Source organism: Cryptotermes secundus, unplaced genomic scaffold (assembly GCF_002891405.2).
Source record: "Cryptotermes secundus unplaced genomic scaffold, Csec_1.0 scaffold117, whole genome shotgun sequence".
Classification (NCBI taxonomy): domain Eukaryota; kingdom Metazoa; phylum Arthropoda; class Insecta; order Blattodea; family Kalotermitidae; genus Cryptotermes; species Cryptotermes secundus.
Genome location: NW_019737981.1, coordinates 1704441 through 1729058, shown reverse-complemented (window position 1 = coordinate 1729058; position 24618 = coordinate 1704441). Strand labels below are relative to the sequence as shown.

The 24618-nt window shown below is 40.6% G+C and overlaps 1 protein-coding gene across 3 annotated transcripts in view; it reads right to left on the bottom strand.

Moving 5' to 3' along the window:
- The window catches only part of LOC111870569 (delta-sarcoglycan), a 451374-nt gene that overhangs the window by 148870 nt on the left and 277886 nt on the right, over positions 1 to 24618 (bottom strand). The window lies entirely within an intron of this gene.

Below are 24618 nucleotides of genomic sequence, written 5' to 3'. Positions count from 1 at the left end.
AATCGGAAACGTTCATCAATGACAACAGAATTATATCTTCAACAAATAGACATTAAGACAAAAAAGGCAAAAGTAAAGTTGTCCCTGTATTTAACTAATTAAGCAATACGGCATGAAGACATAGGGGAGAGTGGATGTATACACCCAAATTTTCTTGACCTCGGTATTAGTTGGAGGTAAGTAGTCAGCTTCACTCTCCGGCTACTTTACCCACTGGATAGGAGGCTGGGAGGAGCCCAGAATCGGTCTGGAATTCTGTGAGAAGAGAAAAATTCTTGACCCTATCGGGACTAGAACTCTAACTGCTCCGTTGCCCAGCCCGTAGCCACTCACTGTACCGACTCCCATTAAGACAAAATATTCGGAAAGCAGAGGACCCACCTCCTAACCACGATACCAAGGCGCTTCAGCTAAGTACGTCAGGCAGCCACTCCTTTTGAACTTCCAAGCCTTCACGATGGGCTACATCGCTAAACAGGATGAGCAGGGCTTGTAAAATCGCAGCGAGGGTGTGAGAAGGGGGACTTCAAAACATTTTGTGTCGAGGCATCACATGCTCCTCCGGATGTGACAATTTGCTACTCGATATGATATTCATGTTGCAACATACACCCCGCACCTGCCACTGCTTCACTCTTCTGACAGAACTCTCAACTCTTCCCATCACGAAACCACGTGCAAACTGTTTTTACGTAGATCGGTTCCTTACAAAAGTAAAGTTGTTTTTGTATCCAAGCGTGTATAAGGGGATTGGAGAAAAATCTGCAATAATTTTAAACTTTACATTAAAGAGAAGTGACCTCCAAATTTAGGCCACTTTGTCCGGTGTAGGACTGGGTTGGTTCCATAATCGGCGAAAACCACGCTTCGATTTCTGACAGCGGTTGTGAGTTCCCCTTCACGACATTACCACGCCGAGACCGACCCTGTAATCCACCCAACATCTATCCAAAATAGACGGCTGAATTTTTCCTAGAAAACATATCGGCCGGAGCGTGTATTTACCACGAAACTCACTTACTGGTGAAGTTAACAATGTTTACAGAGGCTTTAATGTACATATAAGTACCGTACACTGTACTGGCTTCATGGCGGGAGCCAGGATAGCGCAGTCGGTATAGCGACTGGCTACGGGCTGGATCACCGAGGGGTCGGAGTTCGATTCCCTGTAGAGTCAAGAGTTCCCCTTCTCCAAGTTATGTAGACCGGCTCTGAGGTCCACCCAACCGCCTATCCAGTGGGTACCGGGGCTGTTCCCCCGGGGTAAAGCGGTTGGGGCGTGAAGCTGACCATTTACCTCCAGCTAGTGCCGAGGTCAAGAATATGTGACTCTATATATCCACTCCCCATACGTCTTCATATCAGCATCATCAGTAATCTGTCAGACGACAGGTCCACAGTCTCTTCCAAAACAATTCCTCCACTTAATGCGATCTAGAGCTTTCTCCTTCAATTGAGAATATCCTCTTCTGTCCCCAAGGTCATCCAGCATCTTCTTACGTCTTCTTGTCACTTCTATCCGCCCCTCTATCTTTCCTGTCTTCATATAGTAGTGTTTAATTACAGAGACAAAACAACTCCGTCCAGTGTGACTATTTAAGTTTTTACTACTTGAAAACTTAGCACCCTTACATGTTTCGATCCCTACGGATCATCTTCAGAGGGAACATCGATACTTATTTGGAAAATACTATCACAATGGGTGTTCTGAGTGCTAAAATACACACACAATGCCTGCAATGCACAATATACACAAAATCCAACTTTTCCACAAACGCAGCAGATTCCTGGTGTATTAAAGTTTTTAAGACTTTGTTGATTAAGTTAGAATTTATAAATCAAGTAGGTTCGTGTCCCTTCCCCTATCGTCTTTCTTGATGGGGGCTGAACTTGTGCCGCCTGTCTATCTTGAAAAGGAGATTCTTGGTATCGTTCTGTGTTTGTTCGTGGCGTGCTGTGTTATTTTCACTCCTTTTAACTTAAACTTATCTACGTGAAGCTGAAAGTCTTGCTCATCACATTTCTACAAAACTGCTCCGTAGTATAAGAACATACACAATATAGAATCTGCAAGGTTTAGCTGCGACATCTTTCAATAACAGGAGAACTATTTTCTGAATGCGCGCAATCTGATATACGTAGTGGGCCCCGGTTTCGTAACTGCAGGTTTATATCTGCATTAAATTAGCAAGAAGGCCTATGACGTATGGAGAATATAATGAGCACGTTTAGAAACAATGCGCACCCCATTTGGAGAACACGCACCCGCTCTCGTCAACATGTCATCAAGCTAACAGATGACATCCGCTCAAGAGTACGTCCGTCCCTGTGTGCTACTGCAAAGCGAAACGGCAGTCACCACAAATCCCTGCATAATCCGGGAAGGGCTGCGTGTAAGCGATTTATTGGGGCGATGAGTTTCTAATTGCGCGGAAAAAAAATATCGGAGAATGAAGGCAACAGGTTGCTGCGGCCGGAGGCGAGACGGGACAGGGTTTTGTTACTGAACCGGCGCTCTGTTCGTATTCGAGAGTCGACATCGCTTTCAACGCGAATTGTTTCGCATCCTGGAGGTTTCGAATTTCTTACCTCTGCCCACAGCCCGACTACACTATAAGAGGCCCTTCCTTTAAAGCAAGTTGTCCCGACTAGTTCTGGGACAGCGCAATAAAAAAGACAACTATCGCTTCCTTTCACATAAAAGGTAAAGTTATCCCTGTAGCAGGCCGTGGAGGCCCATAGGGTTGTGAGACGTCGAGGCTCCCACATTATCTAGATAATCGGCTCACACATGGCGGTAAAGTTGTCAGCGTTATGCGCCGACAGCGCTTTACTCCCCAGGAATATTCCTGGTACTCTTTTCTGTTAGAGGCTGAGTCGACCCCAGGGTCATATTGCGGCTGGAAGGATTAGGTAAATTGAAAAACTCCACCGCATCGGTACTCGACCCCGCGACCTTCCTTCTTGTAGCATAGTGCCTCAACCAACTACCCTATCGCGTACCCCTCGCTTCCCTCCACTTACTTTCCAAAATTATAACACAATTCAACATTCTAGGAAATAAAACTAATGTAGTTACAGCAAGTAATTAGTTCCGCGATGGTCGTCAGGATCAATAAATGGTACCGAGATTTACACGAATATTATCGCCGCGATGGTGACGTCAACTCACTGTACTCGGCCACGACAATGTGCATCGCGTTGGTCGCCAGACACACTGTGGCAGCTTTACTCTTCCCCCTTCCCGCTGCGGTCATCGTCTTCGTGGTAGAACTGTCCCAGGGCTGTGTGGATATATCAAGGCTCTTTGGTTATGTTTGTGTCCGGATTAACTCAGCTACATGAGTTCTGTCCTCAGGGGTTATGGGCAGGCTTTCAACAGCGAAACGATGTCATGTGGACGAAGGATGCTATTACAGTAGATGATGTAAGGCAGAGAAGCATGCGACGTGTGGGAGATAACTTGTGCGGGTAAGCTAGCCGTGAACCCAGTCACAGTACTTCTGAAAGTTAAAGTTAGCTGGAAACGTACTCACAATGACGGATGTATTTCTTTGCTCACATCGGAACACGCGGTAGTGTAGTTGGTAGAGGGTTCGATTCCCGATGAGGTCATTGGATTTTTCAGTTGATCTAATCATTTCAGTATGGCCCTGGGGCCGACTCGGCCTCTAACAGAAATAAGTACTAGGAATCTTCCTGGGAGTAAAGAGCAGCCGGCGCCTAAGGCTGACAAACTCACGCCGTCTGTGAGCCGATTGTCTAGAATATGTTAGAGCCTTGACGTGTCACAGCCCTATGGGCCGCCATGGCCTTTTACAGGGATAGCTTTACCTTCTTTTACCTTACATATGTACATTACACTTCACACAGATTGCGGTACAATTAAAATACATTATACGTTCATTTTATTTGGCAGTAGTCAGTGACAAAATTGGGTTTATGTGCCTAAGTTAATAACCTAAGGTAACAGTCAACTTCTAGACTCCGATGTCGAAAGATTTCTGAATGGTTAACAAACTTGTTGGATTTGACGTTCCCACAGCTTGGTTACGAAGATAGAAGAATTATTCAAAAGTATAGATTACCTACGCTTCTGACTTCAGTTTTTAAGGCACAACAGATCACAGTGGTCGTGGTGCAAGGGGCAAGAAGGCCCACCCATTATACATTCATATACATTCAATTTTAATTTTTAACACAACTTAATTAATGCTATTTTACTTTTACCCACGGACTTGGTACCACTAATAAATCATCTTAATTAATTACTGAGTACTTGCACTTCTGTGATTAATGAATTAGTGTACTGCTTACTGTGCTAGTTCCCTTTAGACCCTCGGACCACACAAACACAAACTCCGTGCTTTTAGTCCGCAAGCGACCTATACCGACCGAGCGACCGCCGCTCGTCGGCGAAGTTAGTGAGGATGAGTGGACCCCGTTCAAGACCCACTACTTCTCAGAAAATCTGGTAGCTCTGGGAATCGAACCCGGACCTCTGGATCTGTAGCCAGGAACTCTGACCTCTAGACCACAGAGGCGGTCGACCCTCGGACCAGCATCTTACATTACGTCTGGCCATCATATGAAGTTTAACTGACGAAATTTCTTAGTCCTTCAGTGACACTACAGTATGATATAATTCATTTATTAATCCAATGCTATACAGTGATTGACAAGCCACTTACAAAAGGATTATATGTATAAATTACCAAACAAGGTACAGAAAGAGGCTGAAGAACTGGAGCTTGAGTTTTAACCCGAAAAGATCCTTGTCTCTACCATCGCTTCTGCAAGTCTCTGTCATCATGTTCAGATCGGGCAAAATTAGCTTCCACCTTCATTTGAAGCAATCTATACACTAACCACACCCCTCCACTGTTCCTTCCCACTTCTTTTCAACATTATAATCCACACCAGGGACTAGGTGGCATCCACCCCAATACAGCGAACTCGGGACCTTTCGGTTTGTAGCATAATGCATCAACCAACTACGATACCACGTGTCTCCGAGATTTTGAGGTGCAGGAAAGTTAGCGAAGCGACGTGAGCTCATTTGAGTCAGTTGGTGAGTGAGTCAGTTAGTTAATTGGAGGACTGCTGCTGTACAGTCGTTGAGAGCTGTTGCTATTAGGAGCTGAGATCTGAGGCCGGGGACAGTTCGGGAACCCAGAGGAAAGGGAACGTCTGCCGTTGGAAGCCGTTACCGGAAGACTCTTGAAGACATAGCAGGATGAGAAGACTTAAGTGTGTGAATTAGTGGAACGGTTATAATTACTTGTTGTTACTGATCTGTAAGAGTTCAATAAATCCAATTACGAATCCAAACCCCGTGCATAGTCACTCTATCACGTGACAATATGATACGGAGACCAGATTCAGCAGTTCCACCATAACGATGGAGCAAACCTCAGATACGACATTTGTGCTATTCAACGCATAGACCCGAAATTCTGTACCAAAATATTTGCGGCATTTACCGAAGTGATTTTATAAGAAAAGAAAATATCACTCAAAGTTTAGTCTAAACCAACGATGAGCAGTTATTTTCATTTTGGTCCTGCAGGGGCTGCTTCAAATTTACAAAGTTCCAGTAGAAAATTCTGTCGATAATTGGTAAATTCATACCATTTATTCGCAGACACTGAACGTAATATACAAGTGTAGTTAGTTAGTTATTTAGAGAGGGTGGGTTTCCCCATGCACCGCAACCAGTTTGATCTATTGTGCTTCCCTCTATGATATTCTACCAGTCTCTATACCCTACCGATAAATGGTGCCTACCATCAGTCTCGCCGAGCAAGCGAGTTCGGCCACTTGCTTAGCGGTATCTATAATGCTTCCCCCATCTATCAGAGGCCTTAGAGACTATTGTTGGGCGGGAAGCGTCCTGGAATTTGGCTCAGTGATCCCCTTTGGGGATATGAGGTTCTTAAAGTTACGACACGGGACACATAGCTTAAAGTCCCTCCCGGAAGACTTGTTCCCTGAATTTTCCGCCCTTAAAAATTCGACGACCTCCGCCGGGTATTTGAACCTGCGTACCACGAGTCATGAGGTGGGAACGTTACCTCTAGACTACGGAGGCCGCTAATATACAAGTGTAACAAAATGCATTAAAACCATCGGCCCCTGTTATTAATTTAGTCGGAGTAGACATCCTAACTACTGCTTTATGTTACCTAAGGTGTGAGCACAGGCCAACATATTGAGTTGGCAGCAATGTCAAGGGTCACTCTTGTAGTGTGTTACGATTATCTCGGGCAACATTTGCACCAGCAGCTGAATGCAGCTGTCAATTCAAGTGGCCACTACCCTCAGCGTTAAAGCCGTAGGTTGATTGCATGTGGACAAGCAACTGCAAAGCTTCGCACTTAATGAAGGGCTCTGTAATTTATATGTTTACTTAATGCTGTTAGGCCAATATGACTGAAGAGACATGAGAGGAATGAAATGTGAACATGTGTTTGGCCGGTAGAAGTTTAAAATTATAAATCACTTCGAAGACATCGATATACGTGTATTGAAATGAGTCTTACGTAACAGATCTGAAGCTGTGGACTGGACTCGGCTGGCTTTCCAACGGTCTGTGAACACCACAATGAAACTTGCTGGTTTGATAAAAGGAGGGGAATTTGTTAACGAACAGAACGACTATAAGTATTTCGAGAAAGACCTTGGGTCATGAAGTTTTTATTTTATTTTCCACTTCCCGGATCAAAGATGTATACAGCATTTAGAAGCCAGTTCTGTCTCCGTCTTCAGGTGAAGGAATAATGGATCCTACATAGCAAGAATGTCGGTACCTTCCGGACGTCCAACTCGGCACCTTCTAACTGCGAGTTTAAAAATTAAGAATCTGAGATGGTAATAATAATAACAATAATATGACATGTAAATCCATTGCTAGGCAACGTCTGCAACACATACACGGTCCAGCACGCAAACAGAATGAGGCTGGGCACAGGGATAGGGGAAGGGTATGTATCAAGAGAAACATCTCATGAATCCGGCCATTGGACTGAGTGTCACGATCATATTACTGTGATCATTATTGTTATTATTATAATCACCACCAGCATCACTACTATCATCATAAAGTCCATTTGTTTCATCACAGGGGGCAAAAGCTATTGAAAAACACCAAGACAATTGTCTACAGTGACGCTATTTATGAGAGCAATAAAACGTGGAGTTTACATGAACATGAAGTCGTGCTTCCAAATGCAGTACATTTTAAATATAAAAATATCTCGCCCATGTTTTCACAGGTAAAATTAATCCAATCATACACAATTTATAATGACAGAAAACAAAATTACGCGCCGATCAATTCTGATAATAATCTCTGAAATGGAAGCACCTGGTCTGGTCAGTCAGGAAATGTTGCACGCGACACATAGGCACATATGCGGGACGTGTACACCGAGCCGCTGACTAGCAACGGCTGTCTCTTCTTGGTCCACTATTCCAGTTTTCAGGCGTTAGGGGAACACACAAACACAGCCACCAAAGTGATCTTAAAAGCCTACCATTATTTTTTCAATATAAGGAAAATTCCTAGAATGATTACAAGTTTGAAACTTATCCGCATAATGAATGGTGCATGCGGTAGCTTAGTTGGTTAAGGAACTATACTAGAAGCCGGAAGGTAGCGGCTTCGATTCCCGATAAGGTCATTGGATTTCTCAGTTGACATAATCTTTCCAATCGCATTATGGCCCTGTTGACTCAGACTCTAACAGAAATGAGTACCAGGAATCTTCCTGGGGGTAAAGGGCGGCTGACAACCTCACTGCTATAAGCCGATCGTCTAGAAAATGTGGGAGCCTCGACGTCTCACAACCCCACGGGCCTCCACGGCCTGCTACAGGGATAGCTTTATTTTCTTACTTCTTACAGCATAATGAATTCTGTTCATCTTTCTGAATGTGGACATGAATTGACAGCTGAATATTACTTACTTCGAACAACTTATGGCATGGCTTTCAGCTCCACAAACACAAGGAAACTGCAAGTAGCAATGCACATCAGATGGGCTGCCTCTTTATGCTCCCACATGCGCATGCGTATAAATCTCTAAATGTTTGTGTATTTCACACCCTTTTATGAGGCACAGAACTGCAACGTTAAACTATTTCATCGTGAATGTAGTTTTGATAGGCTGATAACATTCCCACACTTCAACGTGTGAAGTCAGGTAGGTACAAAAATTCTTCCCAGAGATCCCTACATAGCCACAGAATTTGATACATAAGAGTCAATGAGAGATACATATTGTACTGTTCGTGACATATTAAATTTATCAACTTAAAAGAGTTTGCGATGGGCTGGGTTTGTAGTACACATGGGATAGATTAGAAATACATACAAAGTTTCAGTCGGAAAGTGACAAGTGTGAACAATTTTGGAATCCTAGGCATAAATGAGATGATAACACTAAAGGTAATCTTGAAGATAGAAGATGTGAGAGTGGACCTGAATCATCTGGCTCAGGCTATTGTTGGCCTCTTGTAAATACGGTAATAAACGTCAGGTTCCAGAAAAGGCGAGAAATTTCTCAATCAGCTAAATGACTACAAGCTTATGAAGAAATGACTACTACATGAAGTCTGCATTTGTTACTGCAATGAAAAACACAAGAGCAATCTGCACATCAGTTTTTCGTGAACCGAAACCGATCTACTGATTATGCTAATTTCTGCCGGCATGCACGTCCTGCATAGACTTATTTTGTAGCCACAACTGAAAACCCCTATTTTAAAACCAGTGCATTTTTTGTTTCTTTTAGCTACTAAATAATTTATTTTAAACACTGACAGTTCGTTCTCTCGGCTTCTTCGGCTCTTAATGTTGTGACCAACAGAGTAGTGAGGAACAAGATACGGAAATTTGGGAGCTGGCTGCTGCGTCCCTCGGGAAGGGGTAGGCAGTGCTGGGTTAGAGACCCCGATTCCTCATAAGACGGATATGTCTGCCAGTTTTAATTAGTCCACATGCCTTTCTGAATAATTTTCTCTTCTCCACGTCGTCCAGACCGGCTCTGGAGCCCACGGAATATCCTATCCTTCCCCGGGGGTAAAGCGGCCGGGGCGTGAAACTGACCACACAACTCCAGCCAGTGCCGAGGTCAAGAAAATGTGGATCTATACATCCACTCCTCCATACGCCTTCATGACGTAGTGCTTCATTACTCGTAGTTAAGCACAGGGACAACTTTACCTTACTTTTGCCTCTGTCCATAATTTGAATTGCCCTTACTCACTGCAGTGTTACTTTAATTTCTGTGGTGAAAAGTATATAAATTTTATTATTTAAATATATGTTTAGATGCAGTAATTATTTCTGTTAGATTACGATGCTCTGAGTATCTAGAATACTCGTATATACTGTTGAATATAGGATAACAGACGAATTGGAATGAATTTGGAAGGGTATGATAATAGCCTAAAGAAGGCACTAGTGCTGCATTTGCCTGGACGAACTGGAGAATCACGAAAAATCTAAGTCAAATTAGCCTGCCTCATGGCCGAGATTCGAAACGATCACCTCCCGAATAAAAGTCTAGAGCATTGTTCCGCTTTAAGCTTACCCAGTCATTAAATTTTGAATGTTNTAACACCACATATACACGGTGCCAAATCCCAGAAGACTGCTTTCTTCGTTTTATTATTTGTTCCGATTTATGCCTTTTATATTTTTGTAGTAACTGTACACATCTATCCATTTATTGTTACCGATACATATACTATTTTTAGCGTTATTTCGTTATTTATTTATGAAGTGTCCTTTCGGTTTGAAGTCCCTCCAGTGGCAGGTCGGGAAACAGCTCTGTTCTGTCGGAGTAGAAACTCTCGCATGAGGATTTACGATTCTGTGCAAAAAATTTGTCACCTATTCTATTACAACGTTATTCGATGAGAAATTTCCTAGGAATATGCCGCTATTTTAGTGAAGGGTTGCAAAATATTTCTCCCTTATCATATTGTTTCAATGCTTGGTAATTTTTTATCTTGTTCACCGGTAAAATTTCTCAGCTCGATTACATCTGTGTTCCTATACAGTTCCCCATTATCTTTCTTTCGAATATGCATGTAATTCTTAAAGTGTCTGGGTGTGAATCTATGACCGCTTCTTTCTGTGAGAAGTATTGCTAAAGCTGACTACAAGCATTGCGATCTGCTGCCAATAATATTGGCAATATTAATTCAGTTCCGTAATTTTTTTTCAGCAAGCCTCGTAAAATTTTTCAGTTTCTTGTTGCTGGACTCCTTGCTGGCTTTAAAAATGTAAAAAGTGTTAATCAAATAACAACGAAAGGGTTGCAAGGAAGCTGAAACAATTTTTTTACATCAAAACATCCTTCTCTTGCATAGAAGTACAGGTATATACCAAATATTCCTCGTTTGATGTAACATTATTAATGCCTGTTGTCTGCGGATTCTCCTCTTTGCACAACGAAGCAGGCACAGATATCACACCGAAACAGCAGAAGAGGTTTGACTTATTAATGTAACAATTTGAATGCAAGTTGTACGAAATATAAAAATAAAATGCTCCGTGGCCTGTAGTCCGCAAGCGAACTATACCGATCGAGCGACCGCCGCTTGTCGGCGAAGTTAGTGTCAACTTTAGCGGATAGAGGGTTGCGCGTGGATCCCCACGGCCATTAATTTCGGTTTCCTAGACCGGAGCCGCTATTTCCTAGAAATGGCTCCTCAGTTAATCTCACGAGGCTGAGCGGAACCCGTTCCAGACTCACTACTTCTCAGAAAATCTGGCAGCGCTGGGAATCGAACCTGGGACCTCTGAATCTGTAGCCAAGAACTCTGACCACCAGACCACAGAGGCGTTCGTATATGAAATGTACTGTCTTGAATTTATAGTTGCAATACATTATTAAAAAAAAATCGGGAATAATCCTTTGGTGTAATTCTTTTAAATTTCGGTAAAATTGCCTTGTCATCATCTGCCTTTCACAATATATACACGCACTAGTTCATTGTCGTGATTCCGCGCCATGCGTCTTTACGAAATAACAGTGTTCCGTTGGTGAAAATGATTTCCGAACACTAGTCTGGAGCGTTCCCTGGATGCACTAGTGACAATCCGATGTGTATATGGTTGCCGGTATTTGCCTCGGAGAACGCATGCTGTTTTTACAATTTCTCTGAAAGTCCCTTCGGTCCTTTGCGTAACCACCGCAATAAAGTCAGTGCAACTAAGCTGCAATATGCATGGATACAAGAATGCTAAAACACATCTCACTACGTGAGAGCGTGTTTATATCTTAATATAAATATCAGCGTGGAAATCTGAAACGAGAAATATGTGTTATTTAGATTACAAAAAGAATACTTTACATTATGTCTGACTGCACCGCCCTCTAAGGTCTAATCTCACCGAACAGCAATGTTGTATCATTTCTTCCTCTTCTTTTTAAGAGGAACTCCTTCACTGCCTAATCTAGATTAGCGTTTTGCAAACTATTATCCTGAAATAACAAAATGCTTTACAATAATTACTACAAATCATAAATTAGATGTTTTTTAATTATAAACAAGTTCTATTTATTTCCATGTTAATACCCAGTGATGTACTGGTATGTTCTAAAGTTACATCAACGATGTCAACCTTGATGACTGAGACACAGAAAGTCTCTGTAACATTGGTTCTTATCACAACACCGGCGCGAGTTATCGCCCAAGAATATTTTAGTGCATTTACTTGCCATGAAACTTCAAATCTTATATAATTAAGTCAGAAATGGTTTTAAATATTGAGAGATGGTGTGACAGTTCTAGCATTGATTTTTCCAGACTCCACTTAGATCATATCCGGAACAGAACCATCAGTGGTTGTAAACGATATGTTTTATATATAGAATGGAAAGCGTTGAAAGTACTGTTGATTGGTTTGGTGCACTTTATGACTCCAAAAGATCATTACTGATATTATTTAATAGCTTTAAATCATAAACCGTACATGGGATTAAACTTCGCCTTCCTTCACACTGCCCATATTCTGTTTAGTTCCTCCAAAATTACGCGAGGAGAGTAAAAAGGTGGCCACAGAAAACTACCGGCTTCTTAAGATCACCATTTTCTGTGACGTGATACCGTAATCTAGTAGATTTTTGCCGACGTTTCAGAGCAAACTGCTACCTCCATATTTAGAGTAGTGGAATAGAGTAAATTAGCAAAGTGGCCCTACAATGGGGAAGAACAGATCTATAGGCAGACTAACAGGAGAGGGTGGGCGCCAGTCATGGACTTCCTTCCCTGTATCTGGACCACTTTCTGCTGGCTTATCTTATTCTTGTGCCTTGAGGAGACAGCACGTTCCCCTGAAACTCCGGTAACGAGCTACCACATTACAGGACGTCACATCCTAGGAAAGGGTAATTTTCATAGTCAAAACCGTGAAAACCTCAAGTAACACACCTTATCTTTTACTTCAATATTTCATGTAGATCCATTCATTGGGTTGTTGTTTAGCATCCCCCCCCCACACTACAAGCAAGAATTGCTTCCACGCCATTAGAATCTTCTATTCTAAGCAGATTTTAAAAATCGAGTTCAATTCCGATATATCGATTATCGGTATCCACTCAGCATTCGTTCCTATGCAGGATATTTCACAGATGTTGGAACAAATGTGAACAGTCCAGTGAGCAGTATTTCACTTGGTACTCGTTGTGCCAGTGGAGCGTTAGTATCGTTAGCAACACAGCGGAAAATATGTAAAACTCACTGCATTATGGGTTAAAGAGTGTCATTCTTCCCATAAAGAAAAATGTTTCTGCTAAGAACTCGATTTAAATGTGGCGGATACGGGGAATATCAGGAATAAGGATGTTAATGCTCTCTGTTGTTAAACTGAAGAACTCAAGTGCAAACGTGAAGAAAAGAAGAAAGATTAAATATAACCTGTTTCACATATCATGGCTGTTGGTGATCAGAGGATCCGAATATATCAAGCGAACTTTCAAACTTTCTTTCCACAGCGCAATGGAATACTCTTAATTCAGATTTCTTTACATGAAGTTGATGACAAGAAAAAACAATCGAAAAATTTTATTGGTTCTTTTTGCATGTCTCGCCTCTGAAGCTACTAAATCGATTCTGATTAAATTTAAGAAAATATTTATGAAACGACTTCAAATATCTCGTCGCGATTTAGATATCTGTAAACGAGGTATGCCAGTCAGGTTTCCGCGCGATCTCCAGTCTCTCATGTGTCTTAAACAAAAGTTAGGTGATCGCAGTCAACTGCTCATAAAACACTGCTGAATGCGAAACAGGAATATTTCAAGCACACATATGAGTACAAACGTAAGTTACCTATTTATATGACCATACCAGCTACACTGATATAAGAATATTATTTCTCCATTGAAATTATATTATAATTACCGATGATTTTGGCGTAATCTGTGTCAATTTTTCCTCTCTTTAACAGCTTTCATTCACTTGTGTGTTCTCCAGTCTTTCCCCTCGCTGGTCGCATTATCATGAAATATGCTCGCTTCTTTAAGAGACTCAGGTTATATTTCTCTAGTTCTTTTTTTAAGAATTGCAATGCTTCCTGAGTAAATGAATGTTCCTTAAATGCCTACGGTGGGCCCTGTCGTTAAAGGGAGACATCGCTCCGTTTGATTACATGGTCGCTCTTTCACAGAATACCTGAGGCGTGAAAATTAGTTTACTTTGGCTGTAGCGAGGCGAGATTTTTGAGCCCTGTACCAAGAAATCTTTACCTTTTATAGGCTCATTTCTCTGTAGCAAATACTTCTTTCTCTTGCGTGCAAAGACCTGTAGTATAGCAGGTTACTTATACATTGGTTTATTTGCAAATGTCGACTACCCACAACTAACTTTGGCTACTACAAACCAGAGTATGAAGAGANTGACAGGCAGCCGCCTGTCACTTCTCACACCCTCGAACCCACCCCCTTGTCTGAAAATTTTCTTCTGCGCATTCAAGGTTACTCTTGGCCTTGTTCGAAGTTACGTGACATTTGCTTTAAACAGACGTAATAGACTATATTCTTTATTCTATACTTAGTAGCTACAAACAGCTCTCTGGTAGTATAACTCTATATAACACGATCTTGAAAGTGCTCCAACCAGTTCACTTCCTCGCAATAGATTTCCCTGTAATACGATTTAATATTTTGCTCCAAGTTTCTGACTGAGATGCTATAAATTCTGTTAGTGTGAAATCATTATAAAGAATTAGAAGTATGTACTTCATATAGACATAATATAAAATGAGTGGACAACTGATATTTATCTGTTTTCCTCAATAATGGATATCGAGATTGACAAGATAGATGTTACACCCCGATATATATAAACTTATGTCGCAGTAAAGTAAGCCAATTCCAAGCAGGGGGTTGTAATATTCACCCCCTCCGCCTACTTCTCTAATACAGGAAATGAATAAACATAAAACCTGAAGGACAGTTTCATGTGTCACTATTTTCTGATGTTTAGTACGTTGCTTGTTAGCCTGAAGTGGGGAACAATATAAGTAGCCAGGATTGGTTTATTATATTGACCTATCGAACAGGTCGATATTACTCCTGACCGGCCTCACGCATAATGAATCGATATCGAACCAACTTACATTTTTGTCCTTCCTCCGAGGTCAGAGATACAAGTTACGACTAAAAACTCGCAGGGTACTGGTTAGCTACCGTGAATCCGATTCTTGTGGATCCTCAGTCCCTCCAGGCAACGGTAGACTGACTAGCTCAAAATAAGCTACGACTACTTCTATACAAATATACGTTCTTTTCAATTCATCATTCGTAAGTCGTCTTGGTATTGAAATTTACATACTCAATTTCCCTGAAAAAAAAGTCTCTAAATAACCACAGAATTTTGTATCGAAGGGTCATATTGTATCTTAAGCAGCACACGTGAAATATGCACTCAACACAAGCATTACATATAATTGTATATTACTTATTATTGCAACACGTTTCGACCATCATCAGGCCAAACAAATTTGTTTCTAACATAGCTGCTAGAGTTGTTCTACATTGGCCAATGTCTGCAAGTTTATTCTTTGCCTACGTGTGCATAAAATTGCTGTGTGAATTGCAGTGCAGCCCATTTATTGTTGTTGCACTTGTCTTCTTAAAAATTAGAAGTTTTTCGATAATAGTGAATTATATTCTTTTTGTATTTAGAAAGTAAATATTATTATGGTAAATCATCATAAGTTGTGGTGCTTTTGATAGTGCTGAGAGTACTAATTTTCATTTTTCGTATTAGCGAATTTTTACTTTTTTTTTCGGTTTTACTTTGGGGTGGGGGGAGCTGAGTGCCTGCCTCTTGTTTTTCATGTGTTCGTAAATTTGATATATTTCGTGCACTGTCTCTTGTAGGCTTCCTAATCAGTTGCTATTCTTCTTCTGCGGTGTATGTTTTATATATTGGTTGTTAATCTTTTTCTAACATATTATGGGTAGATTACAGTTACAATGACATATATAAATTAAATAAAATATAGATAGACAAATAATTCTTTTAGTTGTTCACTGACTTGACGTGGACCAGCGATGTATTTTTGTGACAATATTGACGAAAATTTTGCTTTCATAAAAACATTGGATTTCTTGGCCACACAGACACCTCGTAATTCATACGTCTCTGTAGAATTATTGTTTCCTCGTTTACTCTATGAATACTCGTACATGTGGGTGAGATTGCTGCCTGCGATTTGGTCGGCAAATTGAGTCCGCCAGTTAATCTGGCTTTAAATCCCATCAATTGCTACAGGCCTATCAGCCATTACTTGTGTGTACATAAGCACTGCAGGATCATTTCATGTATAATGCCTAGTTGGCAGAATATTGTCATTCAAATCGAGAATCGAAATGTAATCCCTTGGAACGGACGGCAAAATCACTCCCTAGAACTTCAGAGAAGAGTACGATCTATGGAACTCCGATAAATTTTATGAATTCGGCGGGCTAAATGTGCGACAATGTTGGAGATATGTCCATCTGAGTGTATGTATGCGCGATATAGCTCCATATATACTTTCCCCGATTACAGCAAAATTTGATACTGTGTGCCTACATTAATAGTTGTCGAATGAATTTGATTGGGGATCTTGTCTATGTAATATCACATCTATTTACATGAAACTCAAACGTCTCTTTTTATCAATTTTCTTAAAAATGACTCACTGTACAAAATATGCATACGACATAAATATACTTGCATCTTATTATTATACGTGCTTCGTTTTCGAAACGTTTCCTAGAATAACTGAAGTTAATGAAAAGAATGTTAAAGAACTTAATGTTACATAATATGACTATGTAGTTAGCAGTTAAGTAAAAAATGTGTTTTGTTGACATTCTGTAAACTAACTGATCGCAGTTTTTATAATCAAATGTGGAAGGAAATACCTGATTAAAGACAAGAAAATGTTCACGAAATTAAAATTTTTGTCAAGTGTAATGATACATGCCAGATTATATGCAAAGCAGAACCGAAGAAATGAATCAGGAAAATATGTTCATATACCAACTGTTAATGACACTATAAGGACACATCGGGAAATTTATATAACACAATGTAGGGTCCAGTCGGTTTGTATGGATATGTGATCTAGGTTGTAAGACACTCATAAAAAAGAATTAATTGTTTTGAAATGATGTTTATTACACATGTTTACAGGGGCCATATTACAATTCAAATAACGAAACGAGCATGTACGAGGAACGTTAAACATTCTTCAACCGAATAAGAGCTACAATAACTAGAACACAAGCGAATTAATCGCATTTAAAGAAAGGAGCATGAAAGACACGTGAGATTAATATTAACGTACATACCAAAGGAGGCAAACGAGTTAGGTAGTCCTCGAACTGGGGAGACAAAATAGCAATACAAATGTGAAGTAGAGCCAGATCAAGCAGTCATACTGTGAGCTCAACAAGAATAACTCAATATTTGAATTGAAATTTTAATTGAAAATTTTGAGAAAAAATTATGGAGAATAACTATTAACGCATTTGAAGAGACTGGATAATGGTGAATTCGCAAATTTGCACTTGCTACAAATCAGAGAGACACAAGGTCACAGGAAGTAAAGTGTTCACAAGATGGCTATGAGGTAGGATAGGCTTGAGTCCACTCCGTGAAAGGCATAATAATAATAACAATAATAATAATAATAATAACTACACCTGCGGCGTAGGTGCCCCGCAACTGGTTATGGTGCAGTCAGTCACATTCCAGTTATACGATCTGACATTTTCATAAGAATTATAACTGTCATCTTAATTTAATTATAAAAATTATCTTGAATCAATACTGTATTTTCGTCTTACTTATATTCACTTTCGATCTAATTTCCTTGTGTGGGTGTAGGCAATGCTGTTGACGTTTCAGAGGTGAATACCATATCCATCTTAAGAATCCTAGTGTGTCAACTTCTACCTTGAATATGGAAGCAGCATATATCTTCGAAATGTCGGTAAGGTTGTCAACAATCGCACGGTGTAACAACCCAGCATCTGTGCTATAATCAATAGTTAAAGCATTCGAAAGCTTAAAATCCCTGAGTGTCTGCATTCATTGAGATTTCTCATGCCTCACTACCCTTGGTGATTATTTATTGCTGACCTACGAGTATCTCTATTGTTTACAGATGTAACTAGCTGTAGAACAACATTATTTCCCAGTCTTATTTCACTAAATACAAACCATATTACAATAACGTTTTCAGCAAAATTGAACAACCCACGGAAATATGGTATACGTGTATCAAAACTATAATTTTGCCTGTGGTTCTGTATGGGTGTGAAACTTGGTCTCTGACATTAAGGGAGGAACATAGACTGAAGGTGTTTGAGAACAGGGTGTTGAGGAGAATATTTGGACCGAAGAGAGATGAAGTGACAGGAGGTTGGAGAAAACTGCATAATGAAGACCTTCATAACTTGTACTCTTTCCAAGTATAATTAGAATGATCAAGTCAAGGAGGATGAGGTAGACAGGGCATGTGGCACGAATGGGGGAGACGAGGAATGATTATAGATATTGGTGGTGAGGGGGTTTGAGTATGCCAAGGACCCTGAGAGCTATACCAGCGGTAGCGTAGCTACTGGCAGGGCCTCCCTTGCTGGACAGGTCAAAGGGTANTGATGATGATGATGATGATCTTAAAGAGATAGGATGGGACGGTATGGATTGTATTGATCTGGCTCAGGATAGGGACAAGTGGAGGGCTTTTGTGAACACGGTAATGAACCTTCGGGATTGATTAAATGCTGGGAAATTCTTCAGTGGCTGCAGAATTGGCGGCTCCTCCAGAAGGGCTCAGCTCCGTGAGTAAGTAAGTATCATGTTTGATGTTCTCACTACCTAATTTGGTGAAGTAATTTGGCCGAAACCGTGTCAAATAACCAGAATTCTGTCGCAATTATCAGTGTTAGCAAAAGTCATTAATTAATTTAGTTGACGGTACACGAGGGCAGACGACGATCTGAGTGCCCACGCCGTTTAAGGCGCTTGTTGGAACGCTGGAACCATGGTTTCGGATCCTACTCAAAGCATGGATGTCTGTATTGTACGCGTTTTTTCTGTGTTCGTGTTGTTCTGCCTGTAGGTAGCGATCTTAAGACGGGCTGATCCCCGGCCCAAGAACTCCTACAAACTGTGTAAAGATCAAGAATTTGAAAAAGGTGCCAAGGCCTAACAGAGGGCCTTAGAGCTATAATAATAACATGAGGACAGACGGCAAGACACTCATACACCACATATACATACTGAGGTCAACCTCACTGTGCGGATAAACGTACGCAAAAATGCTAGATTCGATTCCCTACAGCTACAAATTTAGAGCGTTTCAAATTATGAGGTACTTTCACGAAGAGCCTTTAGAACTGAATGTTGTATGTAATTCTGTAGTAGTACTTCTTCTAAAACTATTCTACTGGGTTTTCTGCCATGGCTCAATATTCACAGCCCCATTTATGAAAGTAGGATTGAAGACATTATGGTGATGTTAGTTTTAAGGGCTTACATTAAGAGTTCTACCTTCATATCAGACATGAACTTATTCGGAAATGCAGTAGGGGGAAGAAAATAAAATATAGTTTTTAGAATTTTAAATTCCAAGAAAAAGATGCTTAAAATTCTTACTCTGAACTGTGAATTATTTAACGAAATATACGTTGGCAGTCTGTATAGCAGTTAACAGCAACTTAATTTCGGACTGCAGCTCATCTTAGGCAGTGCGGGGGAATTCCCCTATCCCCTGGTTTCAATTCCGAGCGTACGGTGGAAAGCCTTACAATTTTAATGCTAACTGCCATTTATACGCCCCTCGACAAAATATGCGGACCAAAAAATACGACTATGAAAAAAAAAAAGGTGGAGAAGAAACAGAAAAGAATTTCTTCCTTTTTTTTCTTGAGCACATAAGTTTAAGAGAGGGAAGAATATGGACAAAGAAAAGCAACCAATACGCACTTTACCGAATTCAGAGAATGAATGAAAGAAAGAAAACGTGGAGTTAATGGAAAACCGATAAGTTGAAACGTCTGTTTGTTCGCTTTACATAAGCAATACTTTGTTCCAGTCAGCATGATGACCGCAAAAGCTCTGCTTCGAAAACGAAAGCCAGCATAATGCCATGCAAATTTAAATTCCCTCTAAAGACTATAATTGATCCGCAACTTCTCATAGGTCAACACTTTAACGCTTTAATATCAGTTTGATTTTGCCTAATTATCATAATGCATTATCAACTTAATTAGCCTTTAGCCCCCTTGGCCTGTTGCGAACAGAATAAATGCTGAAACTTTCGATCTTCCAGAGGTTTGGTAGGACTTCTTGCATGGAGAAGATAAAGAAAAAGATGAAAGGGAATAGGAGGGTAAGGAAGAGATTACAGAAAAAGTATGAGGTGAGAAAGATGAGGAGAGAAGAATAAGAACAGAAAGTAGATCGGGGAATACCCAAATTGTGACCAAATCCGACTGGAATCCGGAGACAGGACTCAGTTCCCGTAGACTCCAATCCAAAACTAAGAAACTGTAAGCCTGTTCCTTGCTACGATAGTGGGTTAAAACATAAAAAAGTGTTACAAATTTAACGTGGTTGAGAATCAAAGAATTTCTAGTAAAGGGTAAGGCTACCCCTGTAACAGGCCGTGGAGACCCATACGGTTGTGAGACGTTGAGGCTCCCACATTTTCTACACAATCGGCTCACAGATGGCGGTAAGGTTGTCAGCCTTAAGCGCCGGCCGCCCTTTACCCCCAAGAAGATTGCCGGTACTCACTGCTGTTAGAGGCTGAGTCGACATCAGGGCCATAGTGCGGCTGGATGGATTAGGTCAATTGAAAAATCCGGTGACATCGTCGGGAATTGAACCCGTTACCTTGCGGCTTGTAGCATAGTGCCTCAACCAACTATGCTACCGCATGCTCCTAAGGAGTTCCAGTACTTCGCGTAAAGTAAGCTACATCAATATAAAGAGGCAGGATCGACGTTCAGAATTCTCTAACTTTGATGCAGAATAAAATTCTGTAGAAAGAGAGGCAGGCTGGTGTTCTACTACAAGGGCAATTAAATATGGCAGCCTGTGAACAAGAAGTCGTACTGTGCTTCACAAGTTCTGTAGGAACGAGTTGGAATGCAAGACTGACACAGCAACACGAGGTCTGAGTGGAAACTAAGGTCTCTTCCTGCCTCCTTTCAAGACAATTTAAGTCGAATAAAATATCGAGTAGAAGAGCACTCGAATAGGACAACATTCCAGCCAGTAAAATCGCATTAAAATGTACAGGTTTCTTTGTATACAATGGAATTACATTATAATAGGATATGGACGTGACAGTATGAAATAATCGAGAAAGTCTATGAGCCAAAGAGAGACAGCTATCAGAAACTCTGCACAGTTTAGCACTTCAGTGATGATACACTGTGAGCCATTCAATGAAGCAAATTAATGAATTAGCATACGTTGTGCAGTGTTAAATAAAATATGTCATAGCTCTACATAATAGGATCTACTCAATGGAAATTCAGCCAAAATTCATAATACTCTATTGAAAAGTCGGCACTTTCATTATTTTTGTATAGATTAGTTCACGTGAGGAATGAAGGCAAAGAACGACCGCTTTCACTAATGGCAACTATAGGAAAATGAGATCTCAACTACAACCTCTCAGCTGTGTCGGTTATACAGCTATAACATACTGTACGTGGGATAGCTGCAGTCTGCTTTCCCTCTAGCCCCCGGAGTTACGAACATAAGCTAGGAGTGACAACTTTTGGTGAGTAACAGACTCTTTCTGTGATTCCACGAGCGGCACCTTTTTCTTACACGATTTTTCAAACAGGCCGTGGAGGCCCATAGCGTTGTGAGACATTAAAGTTCTCACATTATCTAGACAATCGGCTCACAGATGACGGTGAGTGTGTTAGCCTTACACTCCGGCCGCTCTTTACCCCCAGAAAGATTCCTGGTATATATTTCTGTTAGAGGCTGAGTCAACTCCAAGGCCATACTGCGGCTGGAATGATTAGGTCAATTGAAGAAATCCAATTACCTCACCCGGAATGGAACCCGCGACCTTCAGGCTTGTCGCATAGTGCTTCAACCAACTACGCTACCGCGTGCCCCTTGTTACACAATTTACTATACTTTACTGACCTCCGTGGGAATTACGCAATCACTCTACTGCAAAATTATAGCACAGCTGTGCGTTGCCATCAATTCTCCGAACATTGCTCAACCTGTATCCACGTTATCTTATTCGTTTTCATCAACCTTGAAGTCTGAATGTCATAAAGCAGTCCCAGGTGCCGTTAAGTCTGGAATTAGAGATTGTCATACCATGTCAGAATTTTGTCCACTAAATGCTTTACTGAGATATTCTCAATATACTGGGTGAGAATAACAGCTGGCGCACCATTTTGATGCAAGATACGTGTTGATGTAATCCTTTCTCACACAGCTGCGAAACGAACAATTTATGAAACATCTGCAGATCACCAACACTTATGTCAAGAAGGTATGAAGTATTTGAGTGATCTGTTGAAAGCGCTGTTTATACCATGACATCAGTTGGACGCTGATAAATTCCCTCATAATAACAAAGGCTTCCTTTGCCCCTAAAACAAACATTCCCGTCTCAAATAGATTCTAAATGGTTTTGACGACGGTGTATAACACACAGAATTACTGGGTTTTTGGACTTTTTACATCGCCCGGTATTCTAGAAAACAGAAAACACGACGTTTCGCAAGCTATATCTGTTTCCGTCCTCAGGTGAGGGGGGGAAGACACCAACTCAGTTGGGCCCCTTAGAAAGAGTGATTGAGAATAGCTCTTTCTAAGGGGCCCAACTGAGTACCTGTCTTCCCCCTCACCTGAGGACGGAAACAGAGCCAGTTTCCGAAACGTCCTGTTTTGTATTTTCTAGAATACCGGACGACGGAACTAGTCAAAAAATCCAGTAATTTCTGTCTCAGTTACTGAACGACGTAAAACACCATGCAAGAAGTTACTCACAGTGACAACAGATCCATCAACAAATTTTAAAGATAAAAGGATAGACTTTTTGAAAAGAATGCAAGAATATTTCCTAATGGTGAAACATTATTGGACCGCTGCCTTATTCGTCAGGAGGTACACTGCAAAGTACTTATATATGAAACATGCACCAAGCACAGTTATGAAATTCTGGAGCAGGGGGTTTGAACAACAAGAAATTCATACCCGTATTACAAGATCTATGTCAGCAATATGCTTATGTACCAAACCACTCATATATTCAGTGGCTTAGCTTACGTAAAGTCATTGCGATACTGAGACAAAAATAAATAGGGCTACTGACGTTTTTCTACACGAAAAGCCAAGTACTAATTGAAACATTACAACTCAAAAACTGACCTGGTATTCCTGACTGACTTTTGGAGCATATAAACAATTTAAATATGATTCCTCATGAAAACGATTTCCCTCCTCTAAACACAGCGGCACAGACTTTCAAAACAAAATTGTTTCTGTTCCCAGAACAAGTTAAGAGCATAAACTTACAGAGAGTTTTACTCTTCAAAAAACATACGCCAGTCTCTGCGCAGCCGATAAGGAGAACACACCAGTCTTAGGAAGCTACTTGAAGAATACTGAAGGCGATTTGTTGAATTCAGGAAAACAGAAAATGAAATTCGACCGTTGGTTTGTCTTTTCCACTTTCGTGTTGAAGGGGCTCCAGATGACCTTCAGAGGAAATTGACTAACATGAAGAGTGATGAAGCTAATAAAAGTTCAATTCCATTTATTGTGAAGATTAATTTATTGTTGTATGATTCCAAACATAATAATTTCAAAGATTGCTCATAGAAGATGTCATAAATTAGACCATATCCTCGTTATGTCCTACGAAGCAAGACCACTATATATGGTGTTCAGTAAAGAAAAGTTTCATTGTATATTAAATGCACAATGCTAAGGCCGACACTAAATGGACTGCAGAGTTTCTTTGCCCGTCTGCCTGGCAGTGTGCAAGTTCTATTTAAACAATCATCTTCAGTGTAATTGGTTTTGGTTGTCTATACCAAAACCTGTCTGTCGATTACTAGTTGCGTTCGGAAACCTGTGGAAAACTTATTAAAACTGCCTTATTCGTCTATCTGTCCGTCCGTCTGATTGCATGAAATAACTGCAATACTGCTGAACGCATTATCATGGTAACTGATATTGAGGAATTATTAAAAGAATTCAAGAAAATGGCACTTTAAATGAAGACCTGCGTGCGTTTACGTCATGTCTCCAGTGTAACTCATTGAGTACTTATAGGAGCGAAAATTTATGATCAATAACTTTTCTGAGTAAGCCTTACAGCTTACGAGACAGTTAAACCAGAGTTCTGCATGTTCAGCTATTAGCAATGATATTCCGAAGAAAACGAGATTATCGAGCGACAGGCAACGGCTTTCCGAACACTCAAAATTAACTGAAGTCCTATACTCACTCACTCATTCATGGAGCTGAGCCATTCTCGAGAAGCTGCCAACTGTGCAGCTACTCAAGTGCTTCCCAGCATTTTGTGGAATTCGAAGGTTCATTGCCGTTTTCACAAGAGCCCACCACTGGTCCCTACTCTGAGTTAAATTAATCCAATCCATACCATCATATTGTATCTCTCTGAGATCTATTTTAATATTGTCTACCCACCTACGCCTTGGTCTTCCCAGTGGTCTTCTTCCTTCCGGCTTTCCCACCAATATCCTATATGCACTTCTCCTCTCCTCCATTTGTGTTACATGCCCTGCCCACCTCATCCTCCTTGACTCGATCATTCTAATTCTAAATGAAGTCGCATACACTTGATAATAATTAAACTAAATATTTCCGGCCTGAAATTACGTACATATGTGTTTAATTACGATACAAATTTACATATGAGCATAAATACTTCTTTGAGATTATCTAAATAAATATTTAAAAATTTAAACGTACCTCTATACTTACTTGAGCAAAAATGTTAACGTGTCAATTATAATCCTTTATGCAGTATGTATCTCTTATATGTACCCTGTATATTTCCATAACTTTGCTGTTGTTGTTT